Source organism: Topomyia yanbarensis, chromosome 2 (assembly GCF_030247195.1).
Source record: "Topomyia yanbarensis strain Yona2022 chromosome 2, ASM3024719v1, whole genome shotgun sequence".
Classification (NCBI taxonomy): Eukaryota; Metazoa; Arthropoda; class Insecta; order Diptera; family Culicidae; genus Topomyia; species Topomyia yanbarensis.
In genome coordinates, this window is record NC_080671.1 from 29,196,209 (window position 1) to 29,214,173 (window position 17,965).

The window sequence follows — 17,965 nt, forward strand, 5'->3', positions numbered from 1 at the left end:
TTTTCGACCCCTTGACCACTCACGCTGGTGAGCAGGCAGCTACTAGACCCATTCGATTACCCACCAACGTATTCCGAAACGGAAATTTCCAGATCCTCTACATTTCTATCATAAATTTTAAAGTCACAACAAAAGGCGTTCGATATCACGGAATGAATCAGTCTTAAAATTAATGGAAATGGATTTCCTCGCCCACCTTTCCCGTAGATTCGACAAAGAAAACGAAGATGGCCGCAGAAGTCATGATGTCTTATAAGGGTTAAACAGAATGCTCCGTTGCTAACGCAACGTGAAAGTCAAATTTGAAAAGTCTACTCTCTATAGCAAACGAGGCACTGTTGCCATGACAACTTTGAAACTTTTCTCTTGGTGCCTGACACTGCGTCGGTGACGCAGCATTCTGTTTGACCCTTTTCGCTGCAGCGTAGCATCGTGTCTGTTGTCGCGTTTCAAACTATGTTAATTCAAACACGCTTAGATCTCGACCCTTCGCAGCGCAGTGCCAGCCGTTTCCCTGGCACCAGTGCTGCTCGATTGGGAGGAGTACCAGCAGGCGTATCGAAGTCAACAGCGCGTTCGGAATAGGTCATCACATTTACATAATCTCATTTGGAGAAATGTTTAATTTCTCCAGCAGTTCCGACCTTCTGTAGATAGTCGTATTGAGCAAACCGTCGTAGTAGAAGAAGTTGAAGAAGAAGCAGCGACCGACGGCGCCGATGCACTTCCAGGACCGTTACGTACCGCGATGAACTGAACACAAATAGGTTCGCTTTGTATAATGAATAGTTAAAATGCAATATGCGACCCTAGTGATACCGACCGGTGCACAACAACTAACCAGCACGTGGTCTTAGTTGCCATAGAGAAGACAGTTCCAGTGCAGTTATTGCGTGGCTTGCATTTATTTCGAAAGCAGCAGCACCGCCTGCTTGAATCACTAATCGAAGACCTTATTGCTGTGGGAGCCAGCTGGTTGTGGTTGGTTATCGGGAAATATGTTTGCTAATGTATGGATTGGATTCAGTTCATATTGTTTTCATGGTAATTTTCAAACTAAAGTCAAACAAGAACGATTCTGTGTAGAATTGATAAATAAATCAATTACTGATAACACAAAATTAAAAGGCAACTGCTCTGAATAAGATGTACCAATGTTATCCAAAAGTTGTTTTGGAAATGATTTAATTGCAAAAATCTAAGTTAGAAGTAATTGGTACTAGGAAAGCTCAAAGATCCATGAAATGAGCAAATCCTTAAATTGAATAATTTAAAGTAAAAGCTCCCAAAACGTCAATAACTAAAACAAGAAAGTTTTTTAGAACACATTCAATTTAAAAAGTAAAATATTTGCTTTTAGTTTCGATGAGTCATAAATAAATGCAAATTTTCAACTGTTATTTTAGGTTCTTTTCTTCTGGACTTTTGTGAAATTTACTGAAGTTTTTGTTTTTCACTTTTTAACGACACTCAATTAGCTAAAGAATACTGAGTAGGGAAAACTATGAAAATTAAGGGCCATAGTACTCAATTGAGATCAAGGATGTGAAATATACAGATCGGAAAACCAGAAGTGGCAGGGTCATTAGAAACAGGCTTAAAATTTTACGGAGTAATCTTTTGCCTTCCGCTGTTTTCTTTTTCTTTCTGAATTTCCTGAATTTATGGATTAGCCAATACGGCAACCCGTAACTATAGTGCAGCGCTTAATTCTTCTTCAAAATAATGAAACTAATTCACCACCGTAATCCAAAAGTAAACTAAACTACCAAACTTCCGCAAGGCTTGAAGCAGAAAACTACATGTTGGGTACAATCTCCTAGCCGAAGACATCTAGTAAATGGACCTCCACAACCAGCGAAATAGTATTTTATTATAGTAGCATAATGGATAGCCTTTGCCATTTCTTAGACATTAACATCAGGTTCCTCGACAGGCATGTGTATAATATTGTGCATTCTCATAAAAAATCAAGTCAATTCGTTGATTCGTTTTTGAGTTATCGTGTTCACCAAACTGAAAAAGGCAGTTTAGAGAAAAGGGCTATTAAAGTTGCTGATAGGTTGAGATATGTGTGTGTGTTACAGAAAATACGTGCAGGGAATGCGTGGGTGTTCAAAACAAAAGAAGTGGCCACCGAAATTGCGGGAGACTATTCTAGAGGTTCAATACTAACAATTTAATGAATAAAAAAGAAGACGATTTTTTTGCCCACTTCACTAGACGCCTCCCTTAGTATAGCTATAACTCCGGTAGTTTCTAACCGATTTTGACCATCTATACGGCGTTGTGAAGATTATTAAATTGCCTTTGAACAAGTAGTAAGCTATTTAAAAACTGACCAAAAATTGTATTTATTCCGATGCTTTTTAAACACCAAACGCCAATACAAAGAGTAAAAATACAGTAATATGCCGTGACGGATATAAAATAGGAAGGCGTGGTTGACTGGGCAATGCGTAATATAAACCCGGTGGTTCGCCACAGTGGTCCTTAGCCTCTTGTCCAGTAGCTCCTATCCCTACCTCCCCGCGGTGCCAGCTGGGGTACGAGTAACCATATGGCCGCGTCACTTATGAGGAGGCAAAGGCAGGCAAAGGAGGCAAAGAGCTTTGGACCGATCAGTCTGACCTCCTTCCTTCTCACATCAGTGGAACGTTTAATCGACCACTACGTTCGGGATGGTAGCTTGGGCGAGCACCCGCTGCATGCAATGCAACATGCATATCAGCGGGGGAAGTCTACTACCACCCTGTTACACAATGTCGTCTACGACATTGAAAACGCTTTTTCACAAAAGCAATCAAGTTTAGGAGTTTTTCTCGATATTGAAGGTGCTTTTGACAACGTGTCTTTCGAATCCATTTTGGAAGCAGCACGAGATCATGGAGTTCCTTCATATATCACGAACTGGATACACGCAATGCTTAACAACCGACATCTGTGTTCATCGTTAAGACAAGTAGAGATAAGGAAACTGAGTGTCTGCGGATGTCCTCAAGGTGGGGTGCTGTCACCACTTCTATGGAACCTTGTCGCCGATAGTTTGTTGAGAAAACTAAATGAGCTTGGATTTCCGACGTATGGTTTCGCCGATGATTATCATATAATGATCACCGGTATTTGCATTAACACACTTTTTGATTAGATGCAACAAGCCTTATGTGTTGTTGAGCGGTGGTGTCTTCATGTTGGACTATCAGTTAATCCAAATAAAACCTCAATGGTGCTTTTCACACAACGAAGGATTACAACCGGAGCTCGTCCATTGCAGTTTTTTGACTCTGAAATTACTGTCGAAGATCAAGTTAAGTACGTTGGGGTAATTCTCGACTCAAAACTTAATTGGACAGCTCACATCGATTTCAGGATCAAGAAAGCTTGCATGGCCTTTGGCCAATGTAGACGGGCTTTCGGGAAATCTTGGGGACTCAAACCCAAGTACATTCAGTGGATCTACACAACAATTGTTAGACCAATACTGGCAATAGGGGTGCCTTGTTTGGTGGCAGAAGGGAGAAGTCATGACAATCCAATCAAAGTTAAACCATCTTCAGAGGATGGTCTTGATGGCGATGACTGGTGCGTTCTCGACAACACCTACTGCTGCTCTCGAGGCTCTCTTGAACATAAAACCACTACATGTGTTTCTGAAACAAGAAGCACTTTCTTGTGCATACCGTCTTAAGGTTACTGGGCTCTGGAACAGTAATCCAATAGATCATGCAAGTCACACAAGACTGTGGCCCCAAATGGATACTTGGGATGAATATACACTTGCTCCCAGTGACCTTACACTCACATGTAGTTTTCCTTCTAAAACTTTCAATGTGAGAATTCCTCTTCGTGAGGAATACGTGAGGACAACTTGAAGAATACATAGCTTGTTATGCGGACGGTTCTTTGTTGGAGGGCCGAACTGGTGCTGGTGTCTATTGTCATGAGATGAGATTAAACCAATCTCATTCGCTTGGTAGATACTGTACCGTATTCCAAGCAGAAATCTTTACGATTCTGTGTGGCGTACAATCCGCACTTCAACAAGGAATTTGCGGTAAAAGAATCTATTTTTGCTCTGAAAGTCAGGCTGCCCTGAAAGCAGTTCGGCAGATTCGAGATCGAAATTAGTAATCGCATGTCGATCTCAAATTGAAGAACTTAGCCTTTCAAATGCTGTTTATCTTCTATGGGTACCCGATCATTCCGGTATTACTGGAAAGGACGAATTGGCTAGAGCTGGCGCTGCGACTGATTTCGTTGATCCAGAACCAGTTCTACCACTGTCAATAAGTTGGATAAAGCACAAGATTCGCTCTTGGGCTGCATTCGAACATGCCATCCATTGGCGTAGCTTGCAAACTTGCGTTCAAACAAAGGCTTTTCTGCCGGATGTGAGTCCGAAAATGTCAAGATATTTGTTGCATTTTTCCAAGCACAACTGCAGTATTCTGGTCAGGGTACTGACTGGACATTGCAAACTCAATTATCACATGGCTACTATTCAGCGCGCTGAGTATTATTCATGTGATCTTTGTGAATCCGATTACGGAACATCATATCATTTGATACGCAATTGCCCTGTATTAATACAATTGCGTATCCGGATTTTTGGTTCTCCATACATAGATGAACCTATGTACAGAGAGCTGAAATTTAAGGATATGCTTTTGTTCCTAACCCAGTGTTGTAAAGAGCTATAGTTTTTTTAGCCGTATTTGAATGGCAATATCTCTTCGGGGGTGTTGATATATCCGCTCACTGTTTGAGTAGAGGTTCTAAATCCCTCCGGGGGTTGGAAGTTTTATTCCTGCTGTTGTAGCACCTGCAGATCGTTCAGCATCACTCCGGGGGTGCAGAATGCTCTGTTTTAATTGTTCTGTGTCGTTGTTTTCATTACCCCTAACCTTACCACTTCCCCAATCCTTCTCATCAGAAAAATAATGAAAAAAATGATTCTTGGCAAGGCACAAATCTCCGATCAACATGGGGAACGTGCCACTACTGACGCTACTGATTCCTGATTCCTGAACTCCTATCCCTACCTCCCCGCGGTGCCAGCTGGGGTACGAGTAACCATAGGAAAGATCAAGTAACCAACCCCGGTGGGACCATGGCCGTATGCTGACAGGGAAGGGGGGCTCCTCTTTTCGAAGGGTGAGTCCATCCGAGCGTCTGTTCCCCATGTTAGGGACGGCTCAAAACAGCATATTTTCTCCATGTTAGGGGCGGCTGATGCATCGTCCTCGTGTCAGCGTGAGACTCTAAACCGAGCTGACACGATGGTCCTCCAGCGAGACAGGGGGTTGAAGAAGGCTCAACAAGCTGCCCTCGGAAACTAACCGTTACGAACACCACCAACGAGCTGGGAACCGGCTTTGTAGTGCTGGGTAGGATGCGTCAATGCGTGATTGGATGGACTCCGATCAACGCAAGAATGTGTAAGTTGAGTATCAAAGGCCGTTTCTACAACTACAGCATCATCAACGTATACTGCCCGCATGATGGGAGAACGGACGACAAAAAGGAAGCGTTCTATGTGAAGCTGGAGGAGGCGTACGACGGCTGTTCGCAACGGGACGTGAAAATCGTCATCGGTGATATGAACGCTTAGATAGGATGGGAGGCAATCGGGCCAATCAGCTTGCACACCGTATCGAATGACAACGGCCAACTTCGCCGCCTCCCGTGGCATGGTAGTCCGAAGTACCTTTTTCCCTCGCAAAGATATCCATTACCATTACCAAGTTGCAGCATGCATGCGCTCAAAACTCTCGACACAACACTCGTCGTAGACGGACGCCAAGGCCCAATGTCGCACAACTTCGGGACGCCGCAGCAGAGGACCAAAGCAGGATGGCAACGGATCCTGGAGCAGGCGCAGAAGACGATAAGCTGCCGGCCTATGTTCTCCAAGAAGTCAAGGAGGAGATCGGTCATTTGAAAAATAACAAAGCTGCCGGTGTAGATCCACTACCCTGCGATCTATTAAAATACGGTGGTGAAACACTGCCTAGAGCGCTGCACTGGGTAATCGCAAAAATTTGGGAGGAAGAGATTCTTCCGGAGGAGTGGATGGAGGGTGTCGTTTGCCCAATCTACAAAAAGGGTCACAAGTTGGATTGCTGCAACTACCGCGCGATCACACTACTTAGCGCCGCCTACAAGGTCCTCTCCCAAATTCTTTGCAGCCGCTTGTCACCATTTGCAAGGGAGTTCGTGGGGCACTACCAAACGGGATTCATGGGTTCCCGCGCCACCACGGACCAAATATTCACGATTCGGCAGATTCTGCAGAAGTGCCGCGAATACAACGTGCCCACACATCATTGGTTCATCGATTTCAAATCGGCATATGACACAATCGATCGAGTCTGGAAGACCGTCCAACTTCTTGGCTTCGCCGACAACATTTACATAATGGCACGGAACTTTGAGGCGATGTCGGAAACGTACATCAGACTGAAGACTGAAGCCAGCAGTATTGGACCTGCCATCAACGTTACAGACAAAATACATGAGAGGAAGAGGTTCTAGAGACGACAATGTGGAGCTCCCATCCCGAGTTCGGATTGACGGTGACGAAATCGAGATGGTCGACGAATTCGTGTATTTGGGCTCACTGGTAACCGCTGACAATGATACCAGCTGAGAAATTCAGAGACGGATCTTGGCGGGAAATCGTACCTACTTTGGAATCCGGAGGACGCTCCGGTCGAACAAAATTCGTCGCCGCACGAAGTTGATTATCTGAAAGACGCTGATTAGACTGGTGGTCCTCTATGGACACAAGACCTGGACTATGCTCGTTGAAGACCAACACGCCCTTGGAGTTTTCGAACGAAAGGTGTTGCGTACCATCTATGGTGACGTGCATACGGAAGACGGAACGTGGCGCAGGCGAATGAACCATGAGTTGCATCAGCTGCTGGAAGAACCATTGTTCGCTCAGTGGACTGTATACACGCAAGGGACAATTTCCGTAGAATTCTGGGCGGACACTTGAACCGAAAGGAGCACTAGCACTTAATAAAACTTTCAGGGTACTTTTCACATTTATTTACTTAACCTTTGATCTGTACATGTCGAAAGCTAGAATTAAACTGATGATTTCTGCTCTTACTCTGCTCTATTTAACACAAAAAAAGACGCCATCGGTCGCGCGCGTAAAATTCGCGCGCTTGTTTTTGCCCACCAAGGGGTTGTCGCGTTGCTGTCATCATTACGGTAGACACGCAAGGGGTGCATCAATTTTTATTACACCGTTCCTTCGAGATGTCGGCTCGAACAACCATCCATCGCGAATACCGCAAAAATAGGACGTTTGCGGTGGGCTGGACACGTCGTAAGAATGCCGGACGACGGCCCGGTGAAGATGGTTCTTGAGGGCGACCATACAGGAACAAGAAGACGCACAGCGAGCACGGTGGATCGACCAGTGAGAGGACGACATGCAGACCCTTCGAAGACTGTGAGGCTGGCGACAAGCAGCAATGGATCGAGTGGGGTGGAGACGGCTTCTGCACACAGCAAGAGACAACAAGCTAGCCTGAACGAGCTAGCAGCTGAGTTCAGAATGGATGGGATACAGTTCGAGGTTCTCGACGAGTTCATATAACCTGAAGCGCTAGTAAAATGAGAAACGATATTTATGCATTTCAACAATTTAAATTCAACTGACACTGAGTCTTAATGAACTATAACTAAACCATAAATAATGAACCCAAAATGGCAACAAATGGTTTTGAAACTGTACAGAATTATTGACGAAGTCGAAGATGTCAGGAATCAGAATATATTGGCTCAAATGGCACGTTCCCCGTACATAGTCGGGGATTTGTGCCTGTGATGTCGGTAAAATCGTTGAAGCGACGGATCATTGCTAATATCGGGCTGTTGGCAGCGAAGTTAGTGTTGCGCATTTTAGTCTTCAGCAGTTTTCTAAGGCGAAAGACACGGGTTGGTGCGTAGAGGTTAATTTGTGACAGGAGATCGGGAACCTCATATTCAGCAAGAAGATGCTTAGAAGCTTGCGATGCATGTCTACGATCTTCTAAAGTGTGTAGGTCTAATAATCGACAACGGTCTTCGTGTGGTGGCCAGTTCAGCGGATCATTCCAAGGCAATTGACGTGACGCATATCGTAGGAATCTGGGCTGGACGTCTTCTATTATTTGGCTCCAAGTTACATGGTAGGAGGACCAGACAACGTTTGCGAATTCCAACTATGAGCGCACCAGTGAACAATGTAACGCTTTAAAACATAAAGGATCCCGGTGTACACCGTACAGAAACCCTTTAAAAGAAATTATTTCTTTTTAATAACTTATACCTAAGCCAGGAATGGTTAAAATCGAATAAAGAAGAAGTTTCCTTAAATCTGCGACAACATCTTTCTAGTGGATTATTTTGTCCGTATGCAGTACGGTGTCTAGGAATCCACAACAAAGGGGTGTTACGGAGAAATCGGGGAGTTAACGCTCGATAGAAGATCTAGACTGTCGATACTACCAGACAGCAGGTCGAAAACAAAAATTCTTTGCGGGAAGATACGGCGAGTCACCGGAGTCTACAGACCGAGTAGCATTCATCTATCGGCGTATGGTGGCAATATAACTGGATCGTTCCATGGAACTTCCCTGAGAGTGAATCGCACGAAACATATTTCTATGCGTTTTGGCCTATACCTGCACAGCATACTACAGAACAATTCAGATCAGGGTACAATAAATTGATTTTAGTGCGTAGAAACCATCCAAGTCCACAGTGTTCCACTTTAAGGTCAGCATTCTGAAAGCCTTAGCAGTTGTCACGGTGATATAGTCGGAAAATCTCAATTTCCTATCGAAGCGCACCCCCAGGTCACGAATCGAGTCGTCCCTTTCAAAAGTTCTTTCTTTGGGGATTCAAACAACGGTGTATGGGACGTTGTAGATCAGTTTTTTGAGAACTTTGGAGAGAAAGTAATTTTAGTCGTTGTACATATCAATACGTTATAAGCAACAGGTGTAATAGATTCCACTTGTCCGTATTGCAACACGTATTTGTTTGTGAACCTATGACAAGAACGCGATCATGCAAGCATCCCTGTTTCAAAAGTCAGCTTTAGGCAGTCGTACATTTAAATATTTTTCTAAATACTAACGCACATTTAACAACAGTTATCCATCCTAGATTCTGAAAAATACCACACCGACCCTTAAAATCAAACCCGGTAAATTCCGCTTATGAATATCGACCAGAAAAATAAATCACCATGACACAATTGACGACTCTACCTTTCCACTCACCCAAAGCAAACGTTAGTCAACTCTCACTGCTCCGCTTCGCAGACGGCATGCAAATTAGAGGATGCTGGTTGGAAAGGGATGATGAAAACTGGAAAAGAGCAACTGCAGGTCTTTCTTCCTCCTTCTAATTTCGTTCCACCCCCCCTCCCCTCTGATCCTCACCTACGGCGTTCAGCTCCAACGATCACAAGATAAGAGCTAACACATTGAATTAATTTGATTAGCAATGAAAATTAACGAGCAGCTAGCTCGTCGAACACTGATCGATTTCGGTTCGTTTCGAAATTCACAACATATACATCTGGCTATCGTTTCGAGATTTGAACCTCGATTCGACCCGAGGAGCAGCCGTGCCCGGCGGAGGATGCAGCGCAAACCAAGTCAGCTGTGAGAAACTTTCAATTTGCCTGCCATGAACTGCAACACTTCCATGGCTAACTTTGTTTGCGACCGGTGGTACGGCAGGGCGGGGCATGCAAAATTAATGCTAGACGATAAGGAATATATGTTTCGCGATGCAAACAAATCAACTTTTCAATTTTCCGTTTTCCTCAGCGAGCGTTTGGTGGTGGCGGTGGCTGGGTAGCACGGGGATGGTTTCTGCATCGGTTTGGTGGGTCTGGCGCCACCACCGACTTCAACGACGACGACGACGACTTTTGACTCCAATCAGCCAGACACTGAGCAGAGAACACCATTCGGTAGCATTCAGATATCTACCAACTGGTTTTCCGCACAGAAGTCGATAGACGTACTTAAATGCGATTTGAGGATGGGGCGTGCTGCAAATCTAGAGCCAATCCTTTGACTGAAGTGAAGTTGCCTTTTGGCTACCGGTTGATGGATATAATGATTTACGCAAATGATAGTGGTTTTTTGTATAGTGTAGCATTTTGCAACATTGATTGAACGAATTTATGTGAATAGTTTTCAAACTAAGTACACAACTTTGTGAAAGGCGAATGACTGTTAAATATAAGCTTATGTTATTCTAAGATAGTAAAGCAAGATTTAATTTAAGAACTAATTCGACACGTTTCCCAAAGGTACAGTCAAATTTAGTCCCCAATCGATAGTTCAATTGCCTGTAATAATACTATCATAATTGGCCACAATAAATTTCATCTTTCATTAATCCCTTGGGCAGAATTACTTTCAAATTGCACCTTTTGTTGTCGAATTGCATCAACAAACGACGCAGGGGACTATATAGGGGAAGGGCTGGAATATCACCTGAATCAGGAAATGGTGCATTGGATGCACTGCAATTTGTATAAGCTTTCATACAACCCCGGTGCCCGTCGGTTCCCCTCCTAGGCAGAAAGTAGGTCTCCTTTTGCCAGCTTTTGTTGCGGGTTTGAAAATTTTACAGTCGTTAATAATTCATCGCCGTGCACAACCGCAGCAGTGCATCGGCAATGCAATATAATGCAATGTAATGCAATCCAATGGAAGAAAAGTGCAGAGAGTCGGTGCTGCAATCATCGGATTTGTATTTTGTTGCAACGTAATGACACTGCATAGCGATGGCTTCGCTCCGATGGAACACTGCAATTGCCGTACAGCATTAGTGCGGCACAGCCTACTGCCAGCTGACTGAGTGACCTGTGCTTTTTCTACAAATAATGCGAGCGAAAGTTCCGGAATGCGTGGATGGGAATTTTATAGAGCGTTGAAATTGCTGTTTTTTATGGTAAAAACGGGAATCATTTTTTTTTTTATTTCGTCGCCCTCCAAAGTGAGAATAGTACACACAACGAACATGACGGGCTATGTGCTGTGAAATGGTAATGATGTCACCTTCACCAGTGGTTAAAAACAATCCGATAGAAAATGGCATTTAGATGCAAGAATTTAAGAAAATGTCATAAGAATTTGGGAGAATGCAGAAAACAATGACAAAAATGACAAAAAAGACAAAAAGAAAAAACAGAGAAAAAAGAAAAAGAGTCAAAAAAGAGAAAAGAAAGAAAAAAAGATAAAAGACAAAAAGACAAAAAAGACAAAAATGACAAAAATGACAAAAATGACAAAAATGACAAAAATGACAAAAATGACAAAAATGACAAAAATGACAAAAATGACAAAAATGACAAAAATGACAAAAATGACAAAAATGACAAAAATGACAAAAAATGACAAAAAATGACAAAAAATGACAAAAATTACAAAAAATTACAAAAAATGACAAAAAATGACAAAAAATGACAAAAAATGACAAAAAATGATAAAAAATGACAAAAATGACACAAGAGACAAAAAAGAAAGAAAAGAAAAAAATAAAAAAAAAGACAAAAAAACAAAGACATTTCAAATTTTTAGAATCAAAGTTTCAAACATAATGTTTGACTTAAAATTTCAAATTTCCAATTTCCAATTTCCAATTTTCAATTTTCAATTTCCAATTTCCAATTTCCAATTTCCAATTTCCAATTTCCAATTTCCAATTTCCAATTTCCAATTTCCAATTTCCAATTTCCAATTTCCAATTTCCAATTTCCAATTTCCAATTTCCAATTTCCAATTTCCAATTTCCAATTTCCAATTTCCAATTTCCAATTTCCAATTTCCAATTTCCAATTTCCAATTTCCAATTTCCAATTTCCAATTTCCAATTTCCAATTTCCAATTTCCAATTTCCAATTTCCAATTTCCAATTTCCAATTTCCAATTTCCAATTTCCAATTTCCAATTTCCAATTTCCAATTTCCAATTTCCAATTTCCAATTTCCAATTTCCAATTTCCAATTTCCAATTTCCAATTTCCAATTTCCAATTTCCAATTTCCAATTTCCAATTTCCAATTTCCAATTTCCAATTTCCAATTTCCAATTTCCAATTTCCAATTTCCAATTTCCAATTTCCAATTTCCAATTTCCAATTTCCAATTTCCAATTTCCAATTTCCAATTTCCAATTTCCAATTTCCAATTTCCAATTTCCAATTTCCAATTTCCAATTTCCAATTTCCAATTTCCAATTTCCAATTTCCAATTTCCAATTTCCAATTTCCAATTTCCAATTTCCAATTTCCAATTTCCAATTTCCAATTTCCAATTTCCAATTTCCAATTTCCAATTTCCAATTTCCAATTTCCAATTTCCAATTTCCAATTTCCAATTTCCAATTTCCAATTTCCAATTTCCAATTTCCAATTTCCAATTTCCAATTTCCAATTTCCAATTTCCAATTTCCAATTTCCAATTTCCAATTTCCAATTTCCAATTTCCAATTTCCAATTTCCAATTTCCAATTTCCAATTTCCAATTTCCAATTTCCAATTTCCAATTTCCAATTTCCAATTTCCAATTTCCAATTTCCAATTTCCAATTTCCAATTTCCAATTTCCAATTTCCAATTTCCAATTTCCAATTTCCAATTTCCAATTTCCAATTTCCAATTTCCAATTTCCAATTTCCAATTTCCAATTTCCAATTTCCAATTTCCAATTTCCAATTTCCAATTTCCAATTTCCAATTTCCAATTTCCAATTTCCAATTTCCAATTTCCAATTTCCAATTTCCAATTTCCAATTTCCAATTTCCAATTTCCAATTTCCAATTTCCAATTTCCAATTTCCAATTTCCAATTTCCAATTTCCAATTTGCAATTTGCAATTTCCAATTTCCAATTTCCAATTTACAATTCAGTTTTCAAATTCCATATTCTGATTTCTAAATTATGAATTCTGATATCCGATTGCCAATCTTCGAATTTCAAATCTCGAATTTGGATTTCATAATTCATAATTCATAATTCATAATTCATAATTCATAATTCATAATTCATAATTCATAATTCATAATTCATAATTCATAATTCATAATTCATAATTCATAATTCATAATTCATAATTCATAATTCATAATTCATAATTCATAATTCATAATTCATAATTCATAATTCATAATTCATAATTCATAATTCATAATTCATAATTCATAATTCATAATTCATAATTCATAATTCATAATTCATAATTCATAATTCATAATTCATAATTCATAATTCATAATTCATAATTCATAATTCATAATTCATAATTCATAATTCATAATTCATAATTCATAATTCATAATTCATAATTCATAATTCATAATTCATAATTCATAATTCATAATTCATAATTCATAATTCATAATTCATAATTCATAATTCATAATTCATAATTCATAATTCATAATTCATAATTCATAATTCATAATTCATAATTCATAATTCATAATTCATAATTCATAATTCATAATTCATAATTCATAATTCATAATTCATAATTCATAATTCATAATTCATAATTCATAATTCATAATTCATAATTCATAATTCATAATTCATAATTCATAATTCATAATTCATAATTCATAATTCATAATTCATAATTCATAATTCATAATTCATAATTCATAATTCATAATTCATAATTCATAATTCATAATTCATAATTCATAATTCATAATTCATAATTCATAATTCATAATTCATAATTCATAATTCATAATTCATAATTCATAATTCATAATTCATAATTCATAATTCATAATTCATAATTCATAATTCATAATTCATAATTCATAATTCATAATTCATAATTCATAATTCATAATTCATAATTCATAATTCATAATTCATAATTCATAATTCATAATTCATAATTCATAATTCATAATTCATAATTCATAATTCATAATTCATAATTCATAATTCATAATTCATAATTCATAATTCATAATTCATAATTCATAATTCATAATTCATAATTCATAATTCATAATTCATAATTCATAATTCATAATTCATAATTCATAATTCATAATTCATAATTCATAATTCATAATTCATAATTCATAATTCATAATTCATAATTCATAATTCATAATTCATAATTCATAATTCATAATTCATAATTCATAATTCATAATTCATAATTCATAATTCATAATTCATAATTCATAATTCATAATTCATAATTCATAATTCATAATTCATAATTCATAATTCATAATTCATAATTCATAATTCATAATTCATAATTCATAATTCATAATTCATAATTCATAATTCATAATTCATAATTCATAATTCATAATTCATAATTCATAATTCATAATTCATAATTCATAATTCATAATTCATAATTCATAATTCATAATTCATAATTCATAATTCATAATTCATAATTCATAATTCATAATTCATAATTCATAATTCATAATTCATAATTCATAATTCATAATTCATAATTCATAATTCATAATTCATAATTCATAATTCATAATTCATAATTCATAATTCATAATTCATAATTCATAATTCATAATTCATAATTCATAATTCATAATTCATAATTCATAATTCATAATTCATAATTCATAATTCATAATTCATAATTCATAATTCATAATTCATAATTCATAATTCATAATTCATAATTCATAATTCATAATTCATAATTCATAATTCATAATTCATAATTCATAATTCATAATTCATAATTCATAATTCATAATTCATAATTCATAATTCATAATTCATAATTCATAATTCATAATTCATAATTCATAATTCATAATTCATAATTCATAATTCATAATTCATAATTCATAATTCATAATTCATAATTCATAATTCATAATTCATAATTCATAATTCATAATTCATAATTCATAATTCATAATTCATAATTCATAATTCATAATTCATAATTCATAATTCATAATTGACAAAAATGACAAAAATGACAAAAAATGACAAAAAATGACAAAAAATGACAAAAATTACAAAAAATTACAAAAAATGACAAAAAATGACAAAAAATGACAAAAAATGACAAAAAATGACAAAAAATGATAAAAAATGACAAAAATGACACAAGAGACAAAAAAGAAAGAAAAGAAAAAAATAAAAAAAAAGACAAAAAAAACAAAGACATTTCAAATTTTTAGAATCAAAGTTTCAAACATAATGTTTGACTTAAAATTTCAAATTTCCAATTTCCAATTTCCAATTTTCAATTTTCAATTTCCAATTTCCAATTTCCAATTTCCAATTTCCAATTTCCAATTTCCAATTTCCAATTTCCAATTTCCAATTTCCAATTTCCAATTTCCAATTTCCAATTTCCAATTTCCAATTTCCAATTTCCAATTTCCAATTTCCAATTTCCAATTTCCAATTTCCAATTTCCAATTTCCAATTTCCAATTTCCAATTTCCAATTTCCAATTTCCAATTTCCAATTTCCAATTTCCAATTTCCAATTTCCAATTTCCAATTTCCAATTTCCAATTTCCAATTTCCAATTTCCAATTTCCAATTTCCAATTTCCAATTTCCAATTTCCAATTTCCAATTTCCAATTTCCAATTTCCAATTTCCAATTTCCAATTTCCAATTTCCAATTTCCAATTTCCAATTTCCAATTTCCAATTTCCAATTTCCAATTTCCAATTTCCAATTTCCAATTTCCAATTTCCAATTTCCAATTTCCAATTTCCAATTTCCAATTTCCAATTTCCAATTTCCAATTTCCAATTTCCAATTTCCAATTTCCAATTTCCAATTTCCAATTTCCAATTTCCAATTTCCAATTTCCAATTTCCAATTTCCAATTTCCAATTTCCAATTTCCAATTTCCAATTTCCAATTTCCAATTTCCAATTTCCAATTTCCAATTTCCAATTTCCAATTTCCAATTTCCAATTTCCAATTTCCAATTTCCAATTTCCAATTTCCAATTTCCAATTTCCAATTTCCAATTTCCAATTTCCAATTTCCAATTTCCAATTTCCAATTTCCAATTTCCAATTTCCAATTTCCAATTTCCAATTTCCAATTTCCAATTTCCAATTTCCAATTTCCAATTTCCAATTTCCAATTTCCAATTTCCAATTTCCAATTTCCAATTTCCAATTTCCAATTTCCAATTTCCAATTTCCAATTTCCAATTTCCAATTTCCAATTTCCAATTTCCAATTTCCAATTTCCAATTTCCAATTTCCAATTTCCAATTTCCAATTTCCAATTTCCAATTTCCAATTTCCAATTTCCAATTTCCAATTTCCAATTTCCAATTTCCAATTTCCAATTTCCAATTTCCAATTTCCAATTTCCAATTTCCAATTTCCAATTTCCAATTTCCAATTTCCAATTTCCAATTTCCAATTTCCAATTTCCAATTTCCAATTTCCAATTTCCAATTTCCAATTTCCAATTTCCAATTTCCAATTTCCAATTTCCAATTTCCAATTTCCAATTTCCAATTTCCAATTTCCAATTTCCAATTTCCAATTTCCAATTTCCAATTTCCAATTTCCAATTTCCAATTTCCAATTTCCAATTTCCAATTTCCAATTTCCAATTTCCAATTTCCAATTTGCAATTTGCAATTTCCAATTTCCAATTTCCAATTTACAATTCAGTTTTCAAATTCCATATTCTGATTTCTAAATTATGAATTCTGATATCCGATTGCCAATCTTCGAATTTCAAATCTCGAATTTGGATTTCATAATTCATAATTCATAATTCATAATTCATAATTCATAATTCATAATTCATAATTCATAATTCATAATTCATAATTCATAATTCATAATTCATAATTCATAATTCATAATTCATAATTCATAATTCATAATTCATAATTCATAATTCATAATTCATAATTCATAATTCATAATTCATAATTCATAATTCATAATTCATAATTCATAATTCATAATTCATAATTCATAATTCATAATTCATAATTCATAATTCATAATTCATAATTCATAATTCATAATTCATAATTCATAATTCATAATTCATAATTCATAATTCATAATTCATAATTCATAATTCATAATTCATAATTCATAATTCATAATTCATAATTCATAATTCATAATTCATAATTCATAATTCATAATTCATAATTCATAATTCATAATTCATAATTCATAATTCATAATTCATAATTCATAATTCATAATTCATAATTCATAATTCATAATTCATAATTCATAATTCATAATTCATAATTCATAATTCATAATTCATAATTCATAATTCATAATTCATAATTCATAATTCATAATTCATAATTCATAATTCATAATTCATAATTCATAATTCATAATTCATAATTCATAATTCATAATTCATAATTCATAATTCATAATTCATAATTCATAATTCATAATTCATAATTCATAATTCATAATTCATAATTCATAATTCATAATTCATAATTCATAATTCATAATTCATAATTCATAATTCATAATTCATAATTCATAATTCATAATTCATAATTCATAATTCATAATTCATAATTCATAATTCATAATTCATAATTCATAATTCATAATTCATAATTCATAATTCATAATTCATAATTCATAATTCATAATTCATAATTCATAATTCATAATTCATAATTCATAATTCATAATTCATAATTCATAATTCATAATTCATAATTCATAATTCATAATTCATAATTCATAATTCATAATTCATAATTCATAATTCATAATTCATAATTCATAATTCATAATTCATAATTCATAATTCATAATTCATAATTCATAATTCATAATTCATAATTCATAATTCATAATTCATAATTCATAATTCATAATTCATAATTCATAATTCATAATTCATAATTCATAATTCATAATTCATAATTCATAATT

The 17,965-nt window shown here is 35.3% G+C and overlaps 1 protein-coding gene across 1 annotated transcript in view; it reads right to left on the bottom strand.

The window, feature by feature from the left end:
* LOC131679484 (protein sickie-like) overlaps positions 1–17,965 on the bottom strand; it is a 259,274-nt gene that overhangs the window by 23,317 nt on the left and 217,992 nt on the right. The window lies entirely within an intron of this gene.